This window comes from Lactuca virosa, chromosome 6 (assembly GCF_052849685.1).
Source record: "Lactuca virosa cultivar CGN04683 chromosome 6, Lactuca_virosa_CGN04683_v6, whole genome shotgun sequence".
NCBI classification, from domain to species: domain Eukaryota; kingdom Viridiplantae; phylum Streptophyta; class Magnoliopsida; order Asterales; family Asteraceae; genus Lactuca; species Lactuca virosa.
Window position 1 is genome coordinate 265,575,056 of NC_136431.1, and position 14,194 is coordinate 265,589,249.

The following is a 14,194-nucleotide window of genomic DNA, read 5'->3' on the forward strand; positions in this document are numbered from 1 at the left end:
AATCATCAATAGATTTCTGACGGCCTAATTTCCGGTCTGTATTCCGTGACACACGTCACTAAATTAGGTCTACAATTTTTGTTGGTGGTCCGTTGGTGATTTCCATCGGTAATTTTGGTTAGTATTCACCAACTTTTTTAGGGGTGCAATATCACTTCTCAAGTCCCTTAGACACGATCAAAATCCAATTTATTAATTATTCCAATAATTTGTATTGGAAGTCATAAACGAAAATCCCATTGCAAACATATGTGTTGACACAAACTAAATATAACACGTACTAAACATTTCTAGTTGATGGCTGCAGGAACAGTTCTAATATTTTTTGCTGTTCACGAAAAATAAAAATGACAGAAATTTAGGAGAAGGCCGAGAAATATCAAACAAAAGCACTGATCTTTAAGGTACAAGTGCTTTTCCTTCTTTCCCTTACCTTTGTTATTTGGACAAGCATTACACATACCATGATACTATATATATATATATATATATATATATATATATATATATATATATATATATATATATATATATATATATATATATGATCACTACCACTGACTAGTAGGATACAATCCTGATATTAAGCTCTCTCTCAGCAAACTCTGCAAGCTTTGGGATCTCGTCCTTATCAATTACACCATCGCCGTTGGTATCTGCATACTTCACGCGACGGTTTGCCTTCCATTTTGCAAACCAGTTTCCACTATTCTTGAGAGCTTCACGAAGCTCCTCTCGGCTAATAACTCCATCGTTATTGGCGTCGAAGGTAAACAAAAATTTTGTGAACTCTTCCATTGTCATCTCCGTCTTTCCATCTTCAGGACCGGGCTTATAATGCAAATTATTATGTCGAAGTGGACGATGAACCATCTCAAGGATACTCTTTCTTTCTCTCTTGATAGTAAAGTATATGTGATGAGATCTCAGCAGTTTGTATATATATAGAATAGCTTGATGCTTTATCTGTTGTACGTAGTAAAAACGTAAGTGCGGTTTGCAAGAGAATCTACCAAACTAAGAAATGTGCATGAGAAGCTTGTAACACGTGTATCAGTATGTCTTGAAGATGAAGCTAAACACGAAAATTATTGCATACATCATGCATATCACGTCATCATGGAATCCAAAGTTGCGTCTAATTAAAATGTTTTTTTGCTAAAATATCCAATCAAGGGTGAGTGTGTTATGATTACTTATGGTAGTTTTAAAACATATTACTTTATTCTTTTTTAAAATGTACAGTATGACTAAGGATGATACTTCATCTTAAACCACTCAGATTACGACGCGTACAAAAAAAAATCATTGCGTTTACACCATTCACTTAGGACTTGGGAGATATATTCTTTTTTTTGATATGATAGCTCATGTGAATATTTAATTCACTAGGGTTTTTTTTTTATAATTTCTAATTTATCGTATTTAAACCACATCTTTCAGGCAGTGAACCCGATCGAGTATAGTATAGCTTTGATAAGCAAGGGTGTCGAACTCAAAAGGAACGGTAGTGAATTAATTTAAAATGTTTGATTATAGGTTATATAAAAACGCAAAAGTAATTAAATCTCAACCAAACAATTAAATAGTAAATCTCGATAAACTGACAAAAAACAAATTTCTTTAGGTACTTTGGTTTAGACAGATTACATCCTAAAATCATAAATAATTGCTCACAGATTTGTTTATTCATGTTCACCGATTTCTAAAATGATTAGGTTCATATTCACTATTACTAATCCTTTAGCAAACAAGTCAATTCAAGCAGTGATCAATTGATTAAACTAACATGTTTCCTAGTGTTCAGTTCGTATCAAGCAAGACTTGTAATAATAGTTAATTAAATTTGTCAATTCAATCAACTTATATGTGGTTGGTCATCAAATATGCCCACACATTAATTTACTTATTTCCTAATTAACCCTAGTTTCATGTTCACTATTCCTAGGTATATAATCTTGATGGTCATCAAAATCATAAGAGGCAAGCAATCAAACAGATGTTCATACAACTCGATATACTTAATTAACAGAAAATAATTGTCATTAACACATAAGGATCTTTTAACAATCTTAACAAGATAAATTAAACACGAATAAAACAATCAAATATAACAATTAATCGACAAATCAAGGTTTCATCTAATCATAAACACAAAGCAAATGGTTTTAACACCAAAATCAGAAAGTAAAAACATAGTAGTATCACAGTGGAATGCTAAACATGGTCACGATAACAAACCACACGATTACCGACACGAATCCGCTCTCTAATCCTTCAGATTTTTGCTCCTGTCAGCTTAACGGCCTTCCGGCCGCCTTCTAGACCCTCAAAACGGCCAAATATAAGTTACTTGTCGACTAAGGATCAATGGTAGTCGAAATCTCCCTTCTGGTAGGCCGAAGTTCGCTATTTATATTCTTTGGAACCGACTTACGTACGTTGGGCGTAAGTCGGTATACGCGGGGCGTACAAAGAAAATCACCGCAATCCATTCTTCGGACGCAAGCCCAGTACGATGGGCATACTTGTCTCTACGCTGGACGTAGTCGTCATCTCAGCAGTACGCTTGGCATACTTCCCTCTACGCTGGGCGTACTGGCTGCCTTCAGCAATTTTCTTTCTTTTTTGCTTCTAAGCCCGATTTCCGTTCCAATCCTTTCTTTTCCGCTCTATCGACAACTAATAGTTGTAAATTATAATTCAAAGCATTATAAGTACATTTTAGTTCTAAATAAGAATAAGGCTAAAATATTAAGATATGATATATAAAAATATGTATAAAAATACACATATCAAAATACCCCACACTTAGCCTTTGCTTGCTCCCAAGCAAACTTATTTTTAATTTACCAATATCGCATAAACAATTCATTTTAAACCCAGCCATTATCCCAAGACCTCAATGCATGTATTTGTGTCTATAATTCCTAAGAACTTCTCATTCCTAAATACTCACAATTCTTATGAACATTCACCCCTTAGCTTATACGACACTCATTTCTGCAACCCTCCTAATCAATCCTCAGAAATCTTTCTTAACCTCAAGGTATTTTTGGCTAAACAACCAAGAATACATAAATTCTAGAAATTACAACTTTGATACCATAATGGAGCTCTTTGAATTCTTCACTTCTTTAAATATTTGATATTTGCTTTCTTTGAATTCACCACCTTTTTGTTTGATTTTTGGTATCTTCAACTTTTTGGATTTCTTCAGAATTTTGATCTTTGAATTTCATACTTTGATCGCTCCAAAATTCTTTCACTTTTTGGTAATTTCTCTCTTTCTTTTTTTTAACATGTATATCTCACTTTTTTCCACTCAAATCCTACATGCTTAAGCAAGGAGTTTAATTTCAACCATTATTGGTCAAGGTATTAGTCTAAGTACAATGACTACATAAGCTTTCCTAGATAGATTTCAGGTTTACGCTGCAAAACATATTATGTCATATAAACTACATCAGATTACCTTTCATATCTCATGACTTTTCACTAGGAAATGGGAAGCCACAAATACACTATAACATGTGTTGGCTCAAGTAAACATTTAGGTTCTCATCAAATCATCCCATACAATATTAGCAAAATTTTAAATTATCACTAGATATTCCTAAATTAAACCATTATTTCAAGTTTATAAATTTTCAAATTTTCCTAATCTAGCAATTTTTAATTTTCCAATTAAAATTCCTTTTTCGACCCCTACCCCACACTTATTTCATACAATGCCCTCATTGTATGCATAAAACTAATTAAGAACATAAAAACAGTAAAAATGAGAAAAAGGAACAGACTCCCATGGGGTAGGAGTTGCAAGATCGAATGAGGCTGCTAAAAGTTGCTCATTAAATTTGCTGGAAGACCGGAAACTAGAACTGCTGCTTCTGAATGTGTCGGAAAATAAAATCAAGAACACCGACTTCTAAAATGTGCTGCAAAAGACTGTAAACTTATGCAATGTATAGTAATCATGACGTGGGAAAGTGTCGACCACGTCGTGTCGTCGAGTGAGGAAAAATTCATATCGCGAATAATAGCATGGCCACGTCGTGGTAAGTGTTGGCCACGTCGTGGTATCTAGAATGGCAGCCTCCTCTCACGATGAAAAACTCCCCCACGACATAGAAAAGTGTCAACCATGTCGTGGCAGTCAGGATGATTCTTCTACTTTGCGTCAAAATAAAACACCATGGCATGGGAACAGCTTATCCATGTCATAGGTGTAACATCCATAAATTTTACGCCCAATTTAAACTTTTCAAGCATAAATAAAACCAAATAGTAATTGTTTACAAAAGTGTTTTCAATTCATTATTCAATCAGAGTGTCCCAAAAGCCAGATCATAAGGATGAGGAGCGGTACGGTCACGTCTTCGCCTTGCCATGATCTCCTGAAGTACCTTAAACAACACACTGAAAACTGTAAGCCCGAGGGCTTAGTGAGCTACCCCCAAAATACCAATACCACACTTATAATGCCATATCCGTAATAATCAATCAATCAACATGCATACTGAGCCATCGGCCTGACTGGACCGCCCTACAGGGCCTACAGTCCAACTGAATCTATACCGAGCCTTCGGCATGACTGGACCGTCGCGTGGGCCTACAGTCTCCCCGGACTGCTCATAGGGTGTGTTGGCCTTCAGCACAAAGTAGGACCGCCTCAACCCAAGCAACAAGCAAATAACCATGTGCGCATAACTAACATTTACTGGCATATACAAACATCGAACATATCTATCTCACTGATTACCAAACATAGCAATCTCTCCCAACTAAAGCACTGACCTAGCAGGTCACTAACATATCAATCCCTATGGATCATAAGAGCATAACATACAGTCTATCCTGATTCTGATCTAACAGATCATATCCATATGTAGCCTACCATAACGATAACAACTAAAGGGCCGGCCTTGGTGCCTTAGACCCTATCGATATAGTGAGGATAACTCACCTTGCAGATGTCGACTCGGAAAGTAAACTCCAACTCTCGGATCACTTGACACAGTCTCCACCACCTATTTCCATAGTACAATATACTCATAAGTCCTTAACCTTATTAGGTACTCCATAACCCACTAGTCAACCCCTGGTCAAAGTCAAAGTCCTCAGTCAAGGTCAACAGTCCATGTTGACCTTAACTCGCCGAGTACCCTCGGCTACTCGCCGAGTTCCTTGAATCACTTTCCAACTCGCTGAGTCATCGAGGTGACTCGTCAAGTTCCTCCGATTCTTGATCAAACCTTAAGGCCACCCGTCGAGTTTCCTTCTTGCAACTCGACGGATACACACACATACAATATCCTGGAGAAAACTCATCCGACTCGCCGAGTTGTTCATACAACTCGCCGAGTCTATGGCGATCTTCCTCCGACTCGCCGAGTTGCTCATCCAACTTGTCGAGTTCAAGGCCATCTTCATACGACTCGCCGAGTCGACCTTGCGACTCGCCGAGTTCCTTCAGTCCTTAAGCCATACAGACTCATTTAAGCCATGCAATGGCTCCAAATTACATATCCAAGCTTCTAGAGCATGCTTTTCATGTAAAGTTGCAAACTTTACGTGCATGCATGACTAAAAAGGCTCTTAATGGCAAATTCTAAGCTCTTAATGGGGTTTCATGCACAAGGAGGGCCTCAATCACCCCCAAACCCGCAACTTTATGACTCTAGGACTTAGGAAGGGTCCAGATCTGAAGTTACAACTTCAGATCTAGCCCATAGCTCACCATATCAACTCAAAATCCATAAAACCCTAAAACTCAACCAAAAGAAAAGAGATCTAGAAGGAAAGGGAAGTAAAGATTGCAACTTGATACCTCCAGAAGATGCTAGCTGAGGTAAGTTCTGCTTCCCACACCTTCCTTGCTTCAACTCCTTTGCTCTTCAAGCTTTTCCCTCCTAGTCAACCTTCTTTCCAAGGCTTAAATCACACCAAGAAGAGTACCACACGAATTAGGGTTTCACTGAGCTCTCAAAGACTGTAAAGAGGCCAAAGGAGGCTGAGGCTCCTTTAAATAGGGTGCAAAACCCCGGGATTTAGGGTTTCATCTGCCAGCTCCTACTCGTCGAGTCCCTTCTTGGACTCGGCGAGTAGGTCACTAAACACGCGATCCCACCCGCTGCTACTCGACGAGTGGGGCAACCAACTCGTCGAGTAGGACTTAAAACCAAATAACCTTTTATTTAAATCCATACCTGAGAATCGGGGCGTTACAATTCTCCCCCACTTGAACTAGACTTCGCCCTCAAAGTCCTTTGGGATAAACAATGTCGGGTAATGCTCACGCATCTCCGCCTCCGACTCCCATGTCCACTCGGATCCCCTCCGATGTTCCCACTGCACCTTCACCAAAGGTATTTCCTTGTTCCGAAGGATCTTCTTCTTCCTTTCCAAAATGGCCACCGGCCTCTCCACATAATTCAGGCGCTCATCGACCTGAATTTCATCCAGTGATACCACTGCCTCCTGGTCCATGATACACTTCCGCAATTGCGAAACATGGAACGTGCTATGAATCCGGCTAAGCTCTTCCGGAAGCTCCAGCCTATAAGCCACCTTGCCAACCCTGGCAATGATCCTGAACGGCCCAATAAAGCGGGGACCCAGTTTTCCCCTTTTCCTGAAACGGATCACACCCTTCCAGGGTGAGACCTTCAGGAGTACCATGTCACCCACCTGAAATTCCAACTCAGATCGGCGTCTGTCGGCATAACTCTTTTGCCGACTCTGAGCGGTCTGCAAACGCTGTCTAATCTGCTGTATCTTTTTGGTAGTTTGCAGAACTACCTCTGTCCGTCCCATCACCCTATGCCCAATCTCACCCTAGCAGACTGGGGTTCTACACTTCCGACCATACAACAGCTCGAAAGGCGCGGCGCCAATACTGGAATGATAGCTGTTGTTGTAGGCGAACTCTGCCAGTGGTAGGTGAGAATCCCAGCTCCCACCGAAATCAATAACACACGCCCTCAACATATCCTCGAGGGTCTGAATGGTCCGCTCGCTCTGACCGTCGGTCTGCGGATGGAAAGCCGTACTAAAGTGCAGCCGCGTACCCAGTTCCTCGTGGAACTTCTGCCAAAAACGGGAAGTAAACCTGACATCCCGATCGGAGACAATGGAGACTGGAACCCCATGGCGAGAGACAATCTCGCTGACGTACATATCGGCCAATTTCTCGGCTTACGAACTCTCCCGTATGGCCAAGAAATGGGCACTCTTGGTCAATCGATCCACGATGACCCATATAGCATCAAGCCCCTTCGCCGTTCTCGGCAACTTTGTAATGAAATCCATCATGATATGTTACCATTTCCACATGGGAATCTCCAGGGGCTGCAGTTTACCATGCGGCCTCTGATGCTCGGTCTTGACCATCCTACAAGTCAAGCACCTCTCGACGTACCAAGCGATTTCTCGCTTCATGCACGGCCACCAGTAGCTTAAACTCAAATCCCGATACATCTTGGTGGCCCCCGGGTGTATAGAAAAGTGAGACTTATGAGCCTCCTCCATCACTGTCTGCCGGATCCCTCCGGTCATCGGAACCCAAACCCGACCGTGCCGAGTCAATAATTCGCGGCTATCCTGAACAAACCGGGCGTTCTCGCCTTTAATCCGCTCCATCTTCTAGTTCTCTGGTCTCATGCCCTCGACCTGAGCATCCCTAATCAAGCTCACAAGCGGGGAATCCACCGCTATCCTCATACACCTTGCCGGGGTTGAAGACCAAGCTGACTTGCGGCTCAAAGCGTCCGCAGCCACATTCGCTTTACCAGGATGGTAAAGGATCTCACAATCATAGTCCTTGACTACATCCAGCCACCTGCGCTGCCTCATGTTCAGGTTCGGCTGATCCATGATGTGCCTCAAACTCTTGTGATCCGTGTATATAGTACATCGGACCCCGTACAGATAATGCCTCCAAATCTTGAGAGCGAAAACCACCGCTCCCAACTCAAGATCGTGCGTAGGGTATCTCGTCTCATGCGGCTTCAGCTGTCGCGATGCATAGGCTATCACCCGTCCCCTCTGCATGAGGACCGCCCCCAGACCTGTGATGGATGCATCACAAAATACCACAAAATCATCGACTCCCTCGGGGAGCGTCAACACTGGCGCCTCACACAAACATCGCTGGAGGGTCTCAAACGCCCTCTGCTGCTCAGGGCCCCACCGGAAATCCACCCCCTTCCTCGTAAGACGAGTGAGCGGTACTGCGATCTTGGAGAAATCTCGTATAAATCTCCGGTAGTACCCTGCTAAACCCAAGAAACTCCTGATGTCTGAGGGAGATTTCGGAGTCTCCCACTGCATAACCGCCTCCACCTTGGCCGGATCGACCAAAATCCCCTCCTTGTTAACAAGATGTCCGAGGAACTGGACCTCTTGTAACCAAAACTCACACTTCGAGAACTTGGCATACAGCCGTTCTCGCCGCAGAACCTCCAGCAGCTCCTTGAGATGCTCCTCATGCTGCTCTCGGGTCTTGGAATACACCAATATATCGTCTATGAACACAATGACCGAGCGATCGAGCATCGGTCTGCAGACTCGGTTCATCAAATCCATGAACACTACCGGCGCGTTGGTGAGCCCAAACGGCATCACCACGAACTTGTAATGACCATAACGAGTCCGAAACGCGGTCTTCTCCACGTCTTCCTCCCTCACCCTGACCTGGTGATATCCGGACCTCAAATCGATCTTGGAAAACCAAGATGCACCCTGCAGTTGATCGAAAAGATCATCTATCCTCGGGAGTGGATAACGGTTCTTCACCGTTAACTTATTCAACTCCCTATAGTCAATGCACATCCTGTGCGAACCGTCCTTCTTCCTGACGAAAAGGATCGGTGCTCCCCAAGGTGAACTACTCAGACGAATAAACTGCTTACCCAGCAGTTCCTGCAACTGAGATGACAACTCCTGCATCCTGGCGGTGCCAGTCGGTACGGCGCCTTAGCGATAGGGGCCGCCCCCGGCACCAAATCAATCCTGAACTCCACCTGCCTCTCCGGAGGCACTCCAGGTAACTCCTCCGGAAACACGTCAGCAAACTCTCTAACCACCGGAACCTCTGAAACTGAAGTCTGATCCCTGACCCGCGTGTCCACCACACACGCTAAATACCCTGAACATCCGTGCTGAATATACTGTCGAGCCCTGGCGGCCGAACAAAACCCTGATCCTACTCTAGTGCCCTCACCATATACCACCAGTTCTCCCCCACTTGGGGTTCGAACTACCACTCGCTGTCCCTCACAATCGATCATGGCGCCAAATCGACTAAGCCAATCCATCCCTACGATCACACACACTTCCCCCATGGGAATAGGAATCAAATCTATCGGGAAGGGCACCCCAAAAATCTCCAACTCGCATCCCCGGTAGACCGAAGAAGCAGAAACCTCGTGCTCGTTGGCGATCGAAACTCGCAACGGACACTCAAGCTCATCTACCGGCACACTAAACCCTCTACTGAAAGCCTGAGATACGAACGACCGACTCGCCCCCGAGTCAAATAAAACCAAAGAAGGCAAAGAATTCACTAAAAACGTACCTAATCACAGGTACAACCAATAAGCATAACACAAATACAATAACTGAGACAAAGAATAGAAACGTACCAGCAACCACATCCGGTGCTGCCTTGGCCTCCTCGGTCGTGAGCTGGAAGGCGCGACCCTGAGCCTTCGGAGGCTCCACCTTGACTGGCCTCCCATCTCCAATCCTCACAATAGCTGGCGCGGGACCCTGCGCCGGCTTGGCGGCGAGCTGCGGACAGTTGGTCTTCACATGACCAACCTGATGACAATGGTAACAAATCCTCACATCTGCTGGAGGGGCGGACTGACGGCAGTCCCTGTCATAGTGCCCCTCCTTGCCACATTTGTGGCACCCACCTCCTGCTCGACAAACCCCTGAATGACCCCTGCCACACTTTCCACAAGTGCGGCTCTGCTGATTCCCAGTCCGAGTATCAGCGGTCTTAGACCGTTTAGGCGTCGGCTGAGACTGTACCGATGCCTGACGCTGCTCCTTCAACTGCAGCTCTATCTCCAACTCACGCCGCCTCGCGGCTTCCTGAAGATCCAGGAGGGTATCGCATCGCTGTGTAGACACAAACTGTCGAATATCAGTCTTGAGCATACTCAGATAACAAGTCATCTGAGACTGCTCTGAAGTAAACTCCGGGCAAAACATAGCCCTCTCCGTGAATATACGGGTAATCTCCATCACAGACTCCCCATCCTGTCTTAAAGTCAAAAACTCCTGAGCAAGCCGCTCCTGCTCAACACGTGGAACGTAGCGGGTGCGGAACATATCCCGGAACTGCTCCCAAGTAACAGCAGCTCGTTGATCATCCGTGTACGACCCTGTCGTCAATCTCCACCAGTCCTTTGCCCCAAGCCTCAGCAGGTTCAGGGCACACCTGACCTTCTGGTCAGCAGGACATGAACACGTGAAGAAACATCCCTCCACGTCAGATAACCACCTCATAGCCCTGATCGCATCCTGTGTACCATCAAACGTCGGGGGCTTCATATTATCGAAGTCCCGGTACTATAAAGCCCTGCTGGCTCCTCCTCCAACCCCTGTCGCAGTTACAGCCGAAGTGGCTGCAACGGCAGCTGTCTCTGCTAGAGCTGCATATCGCTCATCAAAGTACTCAACCATCACGGTCTTAATCAACCCGAACATCTCTGGCAGCTGCGCTCGGAATGCCGCAGCAATCTCGTCGTGCATAATCTCCCGGATCCTGGCATCCAACTCCTATGTCCCTATCTGTACTACGGGCTCAGGTGCTACCGGCACCTCCGACCCTCCGTCTCCCGACCCTGACCCCGATCCGGACCCTGATCCTGATCCGGATCCAGTAGCAAAACGTCTCGTCACCACCATACTGAAAGATATACTCAATTCATCAGATAAATAACATAATATTGGGAGACCAAACCCACAAACCCTAGGGGTTGTAACTTCCTTGCTACGCGTATGGGTCCTGTGCTTTCAGTAGTACGGGCCCATACTACCTTCCACACCTACCCATATTTGTCTCAAGTATCACCACAACACCCTAACACTAGCATCAACATAAAATGCGCTCAACCCTCACCCCTAGAGGAATATCAACTATCTCGCAACGGGTCTTACCGCTTCTCACAACTCACACATCCATGAACTTTCATCATCCCCTGCAGCGCTAGTGTATGCTAACTACACATAACACTGGACCCAATAGACTTTCGAATGTCCAATCCTACCCGAAGGCCGAATCAACATTCTCAGGCTATGAGGTCTTTATTATGCACAGCCGTGATGCATACACTAAACATCTACAGTTATGATGTCAATTCCATATACAAGAAACCCTAGGCTAATGGGCATCATATAATCAGGCAAGTCTATCATGCGATTCCTGAAGATCCCTAGCCTAGCACTAGCATGCTGTTCTAACATATCACAATATCAAATAACTGTATGGTATTTTGGGGTTTACTTACAGGCTCCGGCTGATCGTACCCTCTGCATCCTCCATCCTTATTTTGAAAACCATTTTAGAATTTATTTTGAAATTTCCTTGATTTGAGACTGGGTTCACACGGGTGTTTCCCTCAATTCACTCAAACCAAGGCTCTGATACCAACTTGTAACATCCATAAATTTTACTCCCAATTTAAACTTTTCAAGCATAAATAAAACCAAATAGTAATTGTTTACAAAAGTGTTTTCAATTCATTATTCAATCAGAGTGTCCCAAAAGCCAGATCATAAGGATGAGGAGCGGTACGGTCACGCCTTCGCCTTGCCATGATCTCCTGAAGTACCCGAAACAACAAATTGAAAACTGTAAGCCCGAGGGCTTAGTGAGCTACCCCCAAAATACCAATACCACACTGATAATGCCATATCCGTAATAATCAATCAATCAACATGCATACTGAGCCATCGGCCTGACTGGACCGCCCTACAGGGCCTACAGTCCAACTGAATCTATACCGAGCCTTCGGCATGACTGGACCGTCGCGTGGGCCTACAGTCTTCCCGGACCGCTCAAAGGGTGTGTTGGCCTTCAGCACAAAGCAGGACCGCCTCAACCCAAGCAACAAGCAAATAACCATGTGCGCATAACTAACATTTACTGGCATATACAAACATCGAACATATCTATCTCACTGATTACCAAACATAGCAATCTCTCCCAACTAAAGCACTGACCTAGCAGGTCACTAACATATCAATCCCTACGGATCATAAGAGCATAACATACAGTCTATCCTGATTCTGATCTAACAGATCATATCCACATGTAGCCTACCATAACGATAACAACTAAAGGGTCGGCCTTGGTGCCTTAGACCCTATCGATATAGTGAGGATAACTCACCTTGCAGATGTCGACTCGGAAAGTAAACTCCAACTCTCGGATCACTTGACACAGTCTCCACCACCTATTTCCATAGTACAATATACTCATAAGTCCTTAACATTATAAGGTACTCCATAACCCACTAGTCAACCCCTGGTCAAAGTCAAAGTCCTCAGTCAAGGTCAACAGTCCATGTTGACCTTAACTCGCCGAGTACCCTCGGCTACTCGCCGAGTTCCTTGAAGCACTTTCCAACTCGCCGAGTCATCGAGGTGACTCGTCGAGTTCCTCCGATTCTTGATCAAACCTTTAGGCCACCCGTCGAGTTTCCTTCTTGCAACTCGACGGATACACACGCATACAATATCCTGGAGAAAACTCATCCGACTCGCCGAGTTGTTCATACAACTCACCGAGTCTATGGCGATCTTCCTCCGACTCGCCGAGTTGCTCATCCAACTCGTCGAGTTCAAGGCCATCTTCATACGACTCGCCGAGTCGACCTTGCGTCTCACCGAGTTCCTTCAGTCTTTAAGCCATACAGACTCATTTAAGCCATGCAATGGCTCCAAATTACAGATCCAAGCTTCTAGAGCATGCTTTTCACGTAAAGTTGCAAACTTTACGTGCATGCATGACTAAAAAGGCTCTTAGTGGCAAATTCTAAGCTCTTAATGGGGTTTCATGCACAAGGAGGGCCTCAATCACCCCCAAACCCGCAACTTTATGACTCTAGGACTTAGGAAGGGTCCAGATCTGAAGTTACAACTTCAGATCTAGCCCATAGCTCACCATATCAACTCAAAATCCATAAAACCCTAAAACTCAACCAAAAGAAAAGAGATCTAGAAGGAAAGGGAAGTAAAGATTGCAACTTGATACCTCCAGAAGATGCTAGCTGAGGTAAGTTCTGCTTCCCACACCTTCCTTGCTTCAACTCCTTTGCTCTTCAAGCTTTTCCCTCCTAGTCAACCTTCTTTCCAAGGCTTAAATCACACCAAGAAGAGTACCACACGAATTAGGGTTTCACTGAGCTCTCAAAGACTGTAAAGAGGCCAAAGGAGGCTGAGGCTTCTTTAAATAGGGTGCAAAACCCCGGGATTTAGGGTTTCATCTGCCAGCTCCTACTCGTCGAGTCCCTTCTTGGACTCAGCGAGTAGGTCACTAAACACGCGATCCCACCCGCTGATACTCGACGAGTGGGGCAACCAACTCGTTGAGTAGGACTTAAAACCAAATAACCTTTTATTTAAATCCATACCTGAGAATCGGGGCGTTACAATAGGAATCAATGTATAGTTAGAAACGCCACTCTTCTAAATAATAAACTCTCACGAAATCGACGCGCACCCCGCACTTATTAAAAATCGTGGGTCTTGATTATAAACTTCAAATCCTCACACGGCTTTCTCTCTCGTGACAAATCAGCATTTGACCCCATTTGTTGAAATTTCTGAAAGCATCCGAAGGGCAAAAATTCAAAAAAACTAAAAAGAATATCACGATCACTCGTCTTCTTAGAAATCAAACTACAATTGTTGATTAAATCCCTTGCATGCAAGAGGTGGTTTGTGAAAACAAAAACTTTCAGGACCTGTCAGACTATTTCCTTTGTTTTCTTTGAACCATTAATTAATAAGTAGAATAATAGTTGACCTAACTAGTAGGGAGTAGCAAGAGTTCGGTCTTCCACTTAACCACCACGATACGCCTTGCTATAATACGTCTTGTGGATTGAGTTGGACAAATCACCAAAGTAGTAGACTAAACAAGTCAAGAATTCCCTAATCGCTTGCAATCTCGAAA